Here is a 12,703-nt window from a genome sequence, read left to right on the forward strand (position 1 = left end):
CTTCCCTGGCTTCTGGCACCCGGGCGGCGCGCATGCGCATTAGGGCGCGCGCGCGGTCACTGACCCTTTCTTAAAGGGCCAGCGTCCATTAACAGGAAATGAAGCTAAACAGGTACAGGGTATATAAGGGTTTATTGTCCAAGGGGGCGGGGCCTGATCTTCGTGTTTTCCAAGCTAGGAGTCAGGTCTCCTTGTGTCTCCTTGCCATACTCATGTATCTCTCTTCTAGAGCTGATCCTGCCTCGGCATCCGGTCCTGCTGAATCCCGAACCCGGCACGCTGTCCGTCTGCCATCTGACAGTCCGTACCATCTCGGATCCCTGCGGTGACCTGTCATCTCGCTCCAAAGGTTCCGGACCCCGCCTGACATCATCTCGGCTTCCGAACCTGAGCTACGTCACCCGGACTACCATCTGTGACTCCGTGGTCCCAGGGACTTCTCCGTTACACTCACTTGCACGGACTGTTCTGCTGCCCATAGTGCTTCAGCTACCGGACTCCTTACCACCATCTTAGAGTTCGGCCCAGTGGATCCACCTCCTGGGTCTGCCCGACCGCCTGGCCCTGACACCACCGCTGGCCGCGGGTAACCTCAGTGACAGCTCAGCTGATCGCGCTACTCACCGCCGCTCCTGTCAGCTCCACGCAGCAACTGTGGTGAGTAGCGCGATCAGCTGAGCTGTCACTGAGGTTACCCGCGGCCACCGCTGGATCCAGCGGTGGCCGCGAGTTACCTGACTGACAGCAGCTGATCGCGCTACTCACCTCATTTGTTGCGTGGAGCTGACAGGAGCGGCGGTGTATTCTGCAGCTCCTGTCACCTGCATGTAGCAAAGCTAGAAGCGACACTGGAGGTCCGTGGATTACGCCGGACATGGAAGGCTTTGTCGGGGTTAATAAATTGGTGATGAGGGACTTTGTTAGTGTTTTTTATTTCTAATAAATTATTTTTTCGGGTGTGTGTGTGTTTTTTAAATGTCACTTACAGATTAATCATGGAAGGAATCTCCGGGAGACGCCTGACATGATTAATCTAGGACTTATTGGCAGCTATGGGCTGCCAATAACTCCTTATTACCCCGATTTGCCAACGCACCAGGGCAAATTGGGAAGAGCCGGGTACTGTCACAGAACAGTCGCATCTAATGTATGCGGCCATTCTGGGCGGCTGCTGACTGATATTGTTAGGCTGGGGGGCTCCCCATAACGTGGAGCTCCCCGTCCTGAGAATACCAGCCTTCAGCCGTATGGCTTTATCTGGCTGGTATTAAATTTGGGGGGAACCGCACGCTGGTTTTTTTAATTATTTATTTATTTATTTCTATACTCCATAGTGACACGCCCACCGGCTGCTGTGATTGGGTGCAGTGAGACACCTGTCACTCAGCATGGGGGCGTGTCTCACTGCAACCAATCATAGGCGCCGGTGGGCGGGGAAAGCAGGGAAAACGAGATTGTTTAATGAGCGGCCGGCTTTTTCAAATTAGAAAAAGCCGCTGGAGCAGTGTGAACGCCGTGCAGCGCCGGTGATCGGAGAGTATGAGAGAGGGGGGGACACTTCAGTCACTCGGGGGATTAGCGGTCACCGGTGAATCCTTCACAGGTGACCGCTAATCAGTACACGGTACAGACAGAGCCGCGGCATGACAATGAAGTCGGGTGAAGTTCACCCGAGTTCATTCTCATCCCGCTACTCTGTCTGCCGACATGTAGTAAACGACATTTTGCATCACACACGGATATTCCACACGGACTACACAAACACATGTCAGTTAAGTTTCACACGCACACACGGACATTTCACACGCACATACGGCTAGCATACGGGATACATACGCAGGCCACACATACCATAAAAACGGACCTAAAAAACGGAAAACGGACCCGAAAAACAACCCGTTTTACACGGACGTGGTTTTCACGGATGTGTGTTGGAGCCCTAAAAGGAACATGTCACCATTTTTTCGTATATGAGCCAATAACACCACCTTACTCAGTGCCTGTGCTGCATTCTAAAAGTGTGTATATTATGTCCTGACCCCCTGTATAACCACCAAAAAATCTTTTGACTAACTCCTGGGCTGAATACAAATCCGACCGGTCCAGTCTGATGGCTGTCATTGCAGTGGCCTCTGTCCCTCTTTTCTACTACTAATTGCCATCTTTCTGATATTATTGATGGGGATGACGGGTCCTGCGTCATCCACATAGGTGAACAAAGTCTTGTGTCTGAGCAAGGATATCGCTGATTCGCGCAGGCGTACATTGCTATGCCCTGCTGGCAGAGTCTGGAATCTTACTGTGGATGCATCGACACATATTTGCAGCTCCTGCTTAATGCAACCATTTGAAGTGAAGTGTGCCTGCGTCAACTGGCAATGTTCCTGTAAAGCCACAAGATTTTGTTTAGTTATGTGGCTGACGCAGGACACATCATCCACATCAAACATATCGGGAGGATGGCAATTAGCTGCAGAGAGGAAGGACAGGAAGCACTGCAATGACATCCAACGCACCGGAGTGGTTGGATTAGCATACAGCATGGGAGCTTTTCAGAAGGTTCTTAGAGGGTTATCCACAGGATATAATATACAAACTTTTAGAATGCAGTACAGACACTGAGTAAGGCCCCTTTCACACGTCAGTGATTCTGGTACGTTTGTGCTTTTTTTAAAACGTACCAGAATCACTGACATACGCAGACCCATTATAATGAATAGGTCTACTCACACGTCAGTGATTTTTCACTGCACGTGTCTCCGTGCGGCGTACCCGCGTGTGCGTGATTGCCGCACGGAGACATGTCCATTTTTTTCTGGCATCACTGATGTTCCACGGACCGCGTAGTGGTGTGGTCCGTGAAACACGTGCCAGAAAAATATGTGCTTTTAAAATAAAAATCATTTTTACTCACCCGGCGTCCAGCGATGTCCTCTGCAGCCCGTTCTCCCTGCTGCTTCTGAGCCGGCTCATTATTGTCGCGCATCTTCATTATGCGCGACACAGCCGACCCAGAAGCAGCTGCTGCGGGGGTCAGCGCCGGCCGGATGCTGCACCGCGGGAGCGATCAGCACCATGGACAGCGGGAGCGCGCACAGGTGAGTTGTTTTTTAAGTGCAATCACGGGCCACGGAGAATGGAGCCCGGATTGCACTTAGACAACCCACGTGTGCCGTGAATCACGGCACACGCAGGGACATGTGCGTGTTTTACACACCAGTGAAAAACGTCACTGTTTTTCACTGACGTGTTAAACGGGCCTAATGTAGTGTTATTAGCGCATATATGAAAAAGCTGATGACAGGTTCCCTTTAAATGAATGTGTTGGTAGTGGTAATGAGTGGACTTGGATGGATCGAAGAGGTTTGCCAATGTGGTATTATAGTGAGTGTGTTATTCCCATAGTTATGCCCATGGGTGTTTAGTGTCTGTTTGGACTAATACACAATGGGAAGGCACCTCTGCACCAAGGTAGAATATCCAGGAGTGGTTTATGTGCACTTTAGGACTAACTGATTTAGGCGGGCTTTGCACGTTGCGACATCGCAAGCCGATGCTGCGATGTCGCACGCGATAGTCCCCGCCCCCGTCGCAGGTACGATATCGTGTGATAGCTGGCGTAGCGAAAATTATCGCTACGCCAGCTTCACACGCACTCACCTGCCCTGCGACCGTCGCTCTGGCTGTCGCCCCGCCTCCTTCCTAAGGGGGCGGGTCGTGTGGCGTCATAGCGACGTCACACGGCAGGCGACCAATAGCGGCGGAGGGACGGAGATGAGCAGGATGTAAACATCCTGCCCACCTCCTTCCTTCCGCATATCCTATGGAAGCCGCGGTGACGCCGGTAGGAGATGTTCCTCGCTCCTGCGACTTCACACACAGCGATGTGTGCTGCCGCAGGAACGAGGAACCACATTGGACCGTCGCGTCAGCGTAATTATGGATTACGCCGACGCTGCAGCGATGATACGATTACGACGATTTTGCACTCGTAAATCGTATCATCTAGGCTTTACACACTATGATGTCGCATGCGATGCCGGATGTGCGTCACTTTCAATTTGACCCCACCGACATCGCACCTGCGATGTCGTAGTGTGCAAAGCCGCCCTTAGACTCATTCTAAAAGCCCATGTTGAGACGTGTCATGAGTTCACTTAGTGTACAGTATTAGTCAGGAACTTTTTTTTTTGTGTATACCGAAACATTCCCATAGGTTCCCATTTATCAGAGGCCAAAAGTATTTTCTTTCAGCCTCTGTCTGGTAGGTATGCACCTATTCCGTTTGTTTTATTGTACAGGAATGCATGGTAGACTGCATTTTCATATAGAAAAGGACACTTCAACTAAATGTATACTATGTATAATATGTTGTTTTTCTAAATTGGTCCCTATGGTGCATGGATCCTGAGGCATCCTCCGGATTGTGGCCACTAGGCATCCATCCTGAGAGAACCATTTACATGAATACATTCTTCACTTTTGCAGGAAAACAAAGTGTGCAGTGAATATCTCTCTCATCCATCCTGATAGTGGCCATTATCGTGTGTTGACCTAACCTTGACTCAATTTCATATCCATATAGAGATATATATAAAAAATGTGAACCAATTCCAAGAGGTCTTTTATGGAAGGCATGTGGTAGCAGACAGTGCAGCCCCCCGAGTTGTCTACTTGTGCCGCCCTGGTCTTATATACATTTTGTAACATACCTTACAAGTTATTTCCGTCAACAGACATATCTTTTAAAAACTCTGTTAAAAGAGTTGTCCGACATAAACTCTAAAAAAATTTAAGCTAATCTGTGCTGTATTGTCATATAAAACATGCCTACATTATCTTTTTTGTTTCTGACTTTTGGTCCTCTTGAATTATCATTTTATTCTCTGCAGACACTTTACCTGCAGCTCAACCAAACTTGACTTTTTACAGTTCTTGGTTGTCAAACTTCACAGTCACAACTGGCCTCACTGGCCAGCCCCGTCCTCTGCCCACTCATTGGCTGTCAGTATTCTGCTCAGCACAAACCTCTAGCAGAGGACAATATGGGCACATATAATGTAATAATGTGCCCCATCCTTGTGCCCATCTTGTAATAAATGTGCCCATCCTATAGTAATGTGCCCATCCTTCTGCTCATTCTGTAGTAATGTCCCCTTTCCTGGTCCTCTTCTTGTAGTAATGGCTCCTTTCCTGCTCCACTCCTTGTAGTAATGTCCCCTTTCCTTGTCCTCTGTTACATCACGACCGGAGTCTGCTCCAGCGACTTCTACTCCGATCGCCAGGCGGCGCCGTGTTCCTGCTGTGGATAGTGCTGGTGATGGGAGAAGAGTCAATGACAGCGGCGCCGGTGGGCGCAGGCTTCGCTCATCCACTGGGCTGGGTTTCCTTGGTATCTGCAGTACCACTGGCTGACTGTAGGTGGCGTGTGTCTCCCAGCTGAAGTTACCATCATTAAGCTACAACCAATGGGAAGACACCACACCCTTCTTAATTCCCCTCCTGTCTGCTGACCACTGCCAGAGATAGTTCGGAAATTCTGCTTCCTGTCCCGCTCTGTTCTGTTTTGTGATTTTCATGTTCTGACTTCTGCTTGTTTCTTGACTTCCACAGGTAGTGATCACCTTGGGCACTGTGTAATTCCAAATCCCTGTATAGAGGTTAAAGGGTTTCAGGGTTCTAGGGGTCCAGCTTGGTGAGTGGCTTCCCTCTAGCCTGTCCATTCCAGCCTTCTGAGTCTGTGGATCCAGACAGGCGTTACATCCTCTTCTTGTAGTAATGTCCCCTTTCCTGGTCCTCTTCTTGTAGTAATGGCTCCTTTCCTGCTCCACTTCTTGCAGCAATGCTCTGTCCTGTAGAATTGTCTCATATGGTGCCATTCTTCACACATGTAAAAAAAAAAAACCAAAGACAAATCCTTCTCACCTGTCCTCGTTCTCCTGTCTGCTTCTTGTGGCCACAGCCCCCTTGATGAACGCTGCCAATGTAGGGGCCGTCGCTGACAGAGCTTTATATTAGAGGACAGATTCCAGGGCACTGCGCAGCGATGAGCTCTCTATCCAGCTTTTCCAGTGATCAGCTGCTGCCTCTGATTGGCCAGCGGCTGATCATTGCAGTAGATGTATACAGAGCTCGCATCTGCACAGCGCCCGGACATCTGTCCTCTGATATAAAGCTCTGTGAGAGACAGCACAGGCAGCGATCAGCAAGGGGGCCATGGGCCTGCGCGCTGCAAGCAGAGTCAGGGGCTGCGGCTGACAGCGCTTTATAGCGCTTTACAGATTCCCATGCACTGCTCAGATGCGAGTTCTCTATACAGCTTCTCCAGTGATCCGCTGCTGACCTGTGATTGGCCAGCGCCTGATCATTGCAGTAGCTGTATACAGAGCTCGGTCTTGCGCAGTGCTCAGGAATCTGTCATCTAATATAAAGCGCTGACTGTGCAGCCCCCAGCACATGCAGTGATCAGCAATGTGGCCATGGCCCTTGCGCCGCAAGCAGCATCGGATGCCGCATGCAGCCTACCGGTAGCGTCGTTGAGACCACTGCACTACGCAATGTTTGGCGGGTGCGGGGAAAGGTGGGTGGGGACTCCACGCACTGTACCTGCCCAGTAGAGCAGCAACATGATATCAGCTGTGAAGCCCATCAACAATGTCCTACCCCTGTTGACGTGACATCACAGGAAGCAGCAAAATCCCGAAAGGAGCGGTCGCATGACCGCTCTGAGCCGAGGGAGAGGGGCTGACAGCAGAGCACATAGGTAGTTGCTATCTACTTACCTGCCCCTATGTAGCCCAATAGTGAAATACAAAAAAAAAGCAAAATAAACCGAATAACCCCTTTAAATTAACCTTTGTTAAATCCATGGCGGATGCATCATAAAATGTTCATTTTATATCATGCGTACACCATGAATGTTGTATAATTTTGAAGTTAGAATGTGTAAAAGATATTGCATTTCATATAGCTAGATATAAAAAGTAAGTCACCCCGTCACCCTTGCTTGTGTAGACTGATCATTAAACATTACATTGAGGTAAGAGACTTATGAGCTTCCATATGACTCATTATGGTACCATAAAGTAGGCTTTGTAAACAGCTAAACTAATAGATTTCCAGACTTTTATTAGTTCCAAACCATACCATGATGTAAGCTGGAAACAATCTAACAAAGTTTCCTGGAAGTACAAGTTTATTTTGACCTAGTTGCAAAGAATTTTGGGGTGACATATGACTTGTTTTATTAAACCTCTTGGAACAGACAGGGACAGTAGGCACTAAGCAATAATCATTAACACTGAGGGCTTCAAAAGGTCCAGATGTACATAATTAAAAATAATCATACAACAGAGCATGCATGCATGTAAATAACTAATATGATCCATGCAGCATTCGCGGAAACAAATAACATTCTAATTTCTACCCAATGGTCAAAAAAGTTGGAGGAGTATGGATTTGACCTAGTATTAGCCCTCTTCTCCACGATCATGGGTATGTTTCTAAACTAATCATAAACTTGTGGGGATAACATCATAACCAATGTTGGGACGTGTTGGGACATGTAATAACCTATATCAGCAGACAGTCTCCCTTTGTACCCCCCTTAAATTGCCATCTTTGTGTCTTTAGTGCCATATTGTATAACTCCTAAAGTGCTAAAGGGCATTCACCAAAACAAGCTCTCCTTCTACTACCAAAAGGCTGCTTTACACGCAGCGACATCGCTAGCCTGCCCCGTCGTTTGTGCGTCCCGTGCAAATCGCTGCCCGTGGCACACAATATCGCTAATACCCGTCACAAATACTTACCTTCCAAGTGACGTCACTGTGGCCGGCGAACAGCCTCTTCTCTAAGGGGGCGGTTTGTGCAGCGTCACAGCGACGTCACACGCCAGGCATTCAATAAAAGCAGAGGGGTGGAGAGTAGAGATGAGCGAACCGGTCGCGGTTCGGCTCGAGGTTGGTTCGCCGAACGGACCTCCCGTTCGAGTTTGGTTCGTCGAACGTTCAACGAACCGAACTCGAACTGCATAGGAAACAATGGCAGGCAATCACAAACACAGAAAAACACCTAGAAAACACCCTCAAAGGTGTCCTAAAGGTGACAAACAACTCAAACACATTGGAAAGTGACAAGGACATATACTCATGCGAAAACAAAACAGCTGGACAAGGAAAAAGAGGAGGACACACAGATATAGGCATGGCACGCCCTTCTAAAATCATGTAAAACACCGCAAGGTGACTCCAAGCGGAGTCTCCCTTTTTTCCAAAAATTGGGCCACACACACACCCACCCCTTCAGTGGCAGCACTTGTGCTCCAGTTGTACACTTCACAGCTACATTTGCATCAAGCACATTCAAAAATACGCCATTCTTATCCGTCCCCAGGATGACACCGGGGTAGGTAGCAAAGTCTTTCCTGATCCCAGCTCTGTTCATCTTGGCTTCTTTTAAAAACACAGCAAGCAAGGGTTACTCCAAGCGGAGTCTCCCTTTTTTCCAAAAATTGGGCCACACAGACACCCACCCCATCAGTGGCAGCACTTGGGCCCTAGTTGCAAACAGGATGTTTTGATTTGCATCAAGCACATTCAAAAATACGCCATTCTTATCCGTCCCCAGGATGACACCGGGGTACGTAGATAAAGTCTTTGCTGATCCATGACTTGTTCATCTTGGCTTCTTTTAAAAACAATGTAAGCAAGAGTTACTCCAAGCGGAGTCTCCCTTTTTTTCCAAAAATTGGGCCACACAGACACCCACCCCATCAGTGGCAGCACTTGGGCCCTAGTTGCAAACAGGATGTTTTGATTTGCATCAAGCACATTCAAAAATACGCCATTCTTATCCGTCCCCAGGATGACACCGGGGTAGGTAGCAAAGTCTTTCCTGATCCCAGCTCTGTTCATCTTGGCTTCTTTTAAAAACACAGCAAGCAAGGGTTACTCCAAGCGGAGTCTCCCTTTTTTCCAAAAATTGGGCCCACACACACCCACCCCTTCAGTGGCAGCAGTTGTGCCCCAGTTGTACACTTCACAGCTAGATTTGCATCAAGCACATTCAAAAATACGCCATTCTTATCCGTCCCCAGGATGACACCGGGGTAGGTAGCAAAGTCTTTCCTGATCCCAGCTCTGTTCATCTTGGCTTCTTTTAAAAACACAGCAAGCAAGGGTTACTCCAAGCGGAGTCTCCCTTTTTTCCAAAAATTGGGCCACACAGACACCCACCCCATCAGTGGCAGCACTTGGGCCCTAGTTGCAAACAGGATGTTTTGATTTGCATCAAGCACATTCAAAAATACGCCATTCTTATCCGTCCCCAGGATGACACCGGGGTACGTAGATAAAGTCTTTGCTGATCCATGACTTGTTCATCTTGGCTTCTTTTAAAAACAATGTAAGCAAGGGTTACTCCAAGCGGAGTCTCCCTTTTTTTCCAAAAATTGGGCCACACAGACACCCACCCCATCAGTGGCAGCACTTGGGCCCTAGTTGCAAACAGGATGTTTTGATTTGCATCAAGCACATTCAAAAATACGCCATTCTTATCCGTCCCCAGGATGACACCGGGGTAGGTAGCAAAGTCTTTCCTGATCCCAGCTCTGTTCATCTTGGCTTCTTTTAAAAACACAGCAAGCAAGGGTTACTCCAAGCGGAGTCTCCCTTTTTTCCAAAAATTGGGCCCACACACACCCACCCCTTCAGTGGCAGCAGTTGTGCCCCAGTTGTACACTTCACAGCTAGATTTGCATCAAGCACATTCAAAAATACGCCATTCTTATCCGTCCCCAGGATGACACCGGGGTAGGTAGCAAAGTCTTTCCTGATCCCAGCTCTGTTCATCTTGGCTTCTTTTAAAAACACAGCAAGCAAGGGTTACTCCAAGCGGAGTCTCCCTTTTTTCCAAAAATTGGGCCCACACACACCCACCCCTTCAGTGGCAGCAGTTGTGCCCCAGTTGTACACTTCACAGCTAGATTTGCATCAAGCACATTCAAAAATACGCCATTCTTATCCGTCCCCAGGATGACACCGGGGTAGGTAGCAAAGTCTTTCCTGATCCCAGCTCTGTTCATCTTGGCTTCTTTTAAAAACACAGCAAGCAAGGGTTACTCCAAGCGGAGTCTCCCTTTTTTCCAAAAATTGGGCCACACAGACACCCACCCCATCAGTGGCAGCACTTGGGCCCTAGTTGCAAACAGGATGTTTTGATTTGCATCAAGCACATTCCAAATCCACAAGCATTTACTCTCCCCAGGATGACACAGGGGTAGTAAATTCCTTCTGGATCCATGACTTGTTCATTTTGATGAACGTCAGTCTGTCCACATTGTCACTGGACAGACGCGTGCGCTTATCTGTCAGCACACACCCAGCAGCACTGAATACACGTTCAGAGACAACGCTGGCAGCTGGACACGACAAAATCTCCAAGGCGTAACTGGAGAGCTCTGGCCATTTTTCTATGTTTGAAGCCCAAAAGGAGCAAGGCTCCAGTTGCACAGTCATGGCATCGATGTTCATTTGGAGATACTCCTGTATCATCCTCTCCAGCCGTTGAGTATGTGTCAGACTTGTTGTCTCTGGTGGCCTTGCAAAAGAGGGTCTAAAAAAATTATGAAAAGATTCCATAAAATTGCTGTTACCGGCACCAGATACGGTCCTACTGGTACGGGTAGACTGGTGAAGATGACGAGACCGTCCCATGTTTGTCAAGTTACAACTGGGAGATTCCCTCCCTGCACCTGCACGGTTGTTTGGTGGAAAAGCCGAGCTAAGATCGAGTAACAGCTTCTGCTGATACTCCTGCATACGTGCGTCCCTTTCTATGGCTGGAATTATGTCACAAAATTTGGACTTGTACCGGGGATCTAATAGTGTGGCAATCCAGTAGTCATCATCACTTCTAATTTTGACAATACGACTGTCATGTTGGAGGTAGTGCAACAAGAAGGCACTCATGTGTCTTGCGCAGCCATGCGGACCAAGTCCACGCTGTGTTTGTGGCATAGAGGTGCTAACCGTTCTTTCTTCCTCTGACATCTCCCCCCAACCTCTTTCAACTGAAATTTGACCAAGGTCTCCCTCATCCGCTGAGTCTTCCATGTCCATGGACAGTTCGTCCTCCATTTCTTCATGTTCTCCTGCACCTTGCTCAACATTTCGCCTGCTACTATGCGCCCTTGTCGATCCCTGTTCCCCATGGTCCCATGCCTGCTGCGTTGGTGATGATGAACGTCTGGATCTTGGTGATGTTGTTGTCCCTTGCACATATGAATCCTCCTGTAGTTCCTCCCCTTCATGTTGTCCCACCCCCTGACTCCGAATAGTGTTTAGCGTGTGCTCCAGCATGTAAATGACTGGAATCGTCATGCTGATAATGGCATTGTCAGAGCTAAACATATTCGTCGCCATGTCGAAACTGTGCAGAAGGGTGCATAGGTCCTTGATCTGAGACCACTCCATCAGGGTGATCTGCCCCACCTCTGCATCTCGTTGGCCCAGGCTATACGTCATGACGTATTGCACCAGGGCTCTGCGGTGCTGCCACAGTCGCTGTAACATGTGTAGAGTTGAATTCCAGCGTGTCGCCACATCGCATTTCAGGTGATGAACCGGCAGGCCGAAAGACTTCTGGAGCGATGCAAGTCGCTCAGCTGCGGCGCTTGAACGCCGGAAGTGAGCAGACAGTTTTCGTGCCCTGTTCAGAAGGCCATCTAGGCCGGGATAGTGTGTTAAAAATTGCTGCACGACAAGGTTCAACACGTGAGCCATACAAGGTACGTGTGTCACCTTGCCCAGGCGAAGGGCCGCACCCAGGTTTGCAGCATTGTCGCACACGGCCTTACCAGGCTGCAGGTTGAGTGGAGACAACCATTTATTAAACTCGGACCGCAGAGCTGACCACAACTCCTCAGCTGTGTGACTCTTATTACCAAGACATGTCAAGCTAAAGACCGCCTGATGCCGTTGCGCTCGGCTGCCAGCATAGTAATGAGGCGTGCGTGATTCCTTCTGCGCAGTGAGAACGCTGGTGGCCTGACCAGGCAGGCTTGGGGCGGAGGTGGAGGACCCAGATGAGGTGGAGGATGCAGAAGCTGTGGCGGAACTTGGACAGACAGAGGATTGACACACAAGTCGTGGGGACGGCAAGACTTGTGCAGCAGACCCTTCACCATCTATCACCATAGTTACCCAGTGCCCAGTCAGCGACATGTAACGTCCCTGTCCATGCTTACTGGTCCAAGTATCGGTGGTGAAATGCACCCGTTCACACAGAGTTTCTCAAGGAAGCGGTGATGTTGTGTGCGACATGCTGGTGTAGCGCGGGCACACCTTTCTTAGAGAAGTAGTGGCGACTAGGCATCTGGTACTGGGGCACAGCGACAGACATAAGGTCTCTAAAATCCTGTGTGTCCACTAGGCGGAAAGGCAGCATTTCGGTAGCCAACAGCTTACAGAGGGATAGAGTCAACCTCTTAGCTTTGTCATGGGTCGGAGGAAGTGGCCTTTTATTTGACCACATCTGAGGGACAGAGATCTGGCTGCTGTGTGTAGACGGTGTTGAGTAGGGTGTCCCTGGAAAAATGCAGGTTTGTGAGGAAAGTGCAGGCGAAGACATGATGTTGCCTTCATCCAACGTTGGTGCTATCGATGTCTGAGAGAGCTGTACACACTCACTTGTTTCCCCTTCC

At 49.0% G+C, this 12,703-nt stretch overlaps 1 protein-coding gene across 1 annotated transcript in view; it reads left to right on the plus strand.

Moving 5' to 3' along the window:
- COL8A2 (collagen type VIII alpha 2 chain) overlaps positions 1-12,703 on the plus strand; it is a 351,712-nt gene that overhangs the window by 66,641 nt on the left and 272,368 nt on the right. The gene's annotated exons all lie outside the window — the stretch shown is intronic.

The sequence above is a fragment of the Anomaloglossus baeobatrachus genome, chromosome 2 (genome assembly GCF_048569485.1).
Source record: "Anomaloglossus baeobatrachus isolate aAnoBae1 chromosome 2, aAnoBae1.hap1, whole genome shotgun sequence".
NCBI classification, from domain to species: Eukaryota; Metazoa; Chordata; class Amphibia; order Anura; family Aromobatidae; genus Anomaloglossus; species Anomaloglossus baeobatrachus.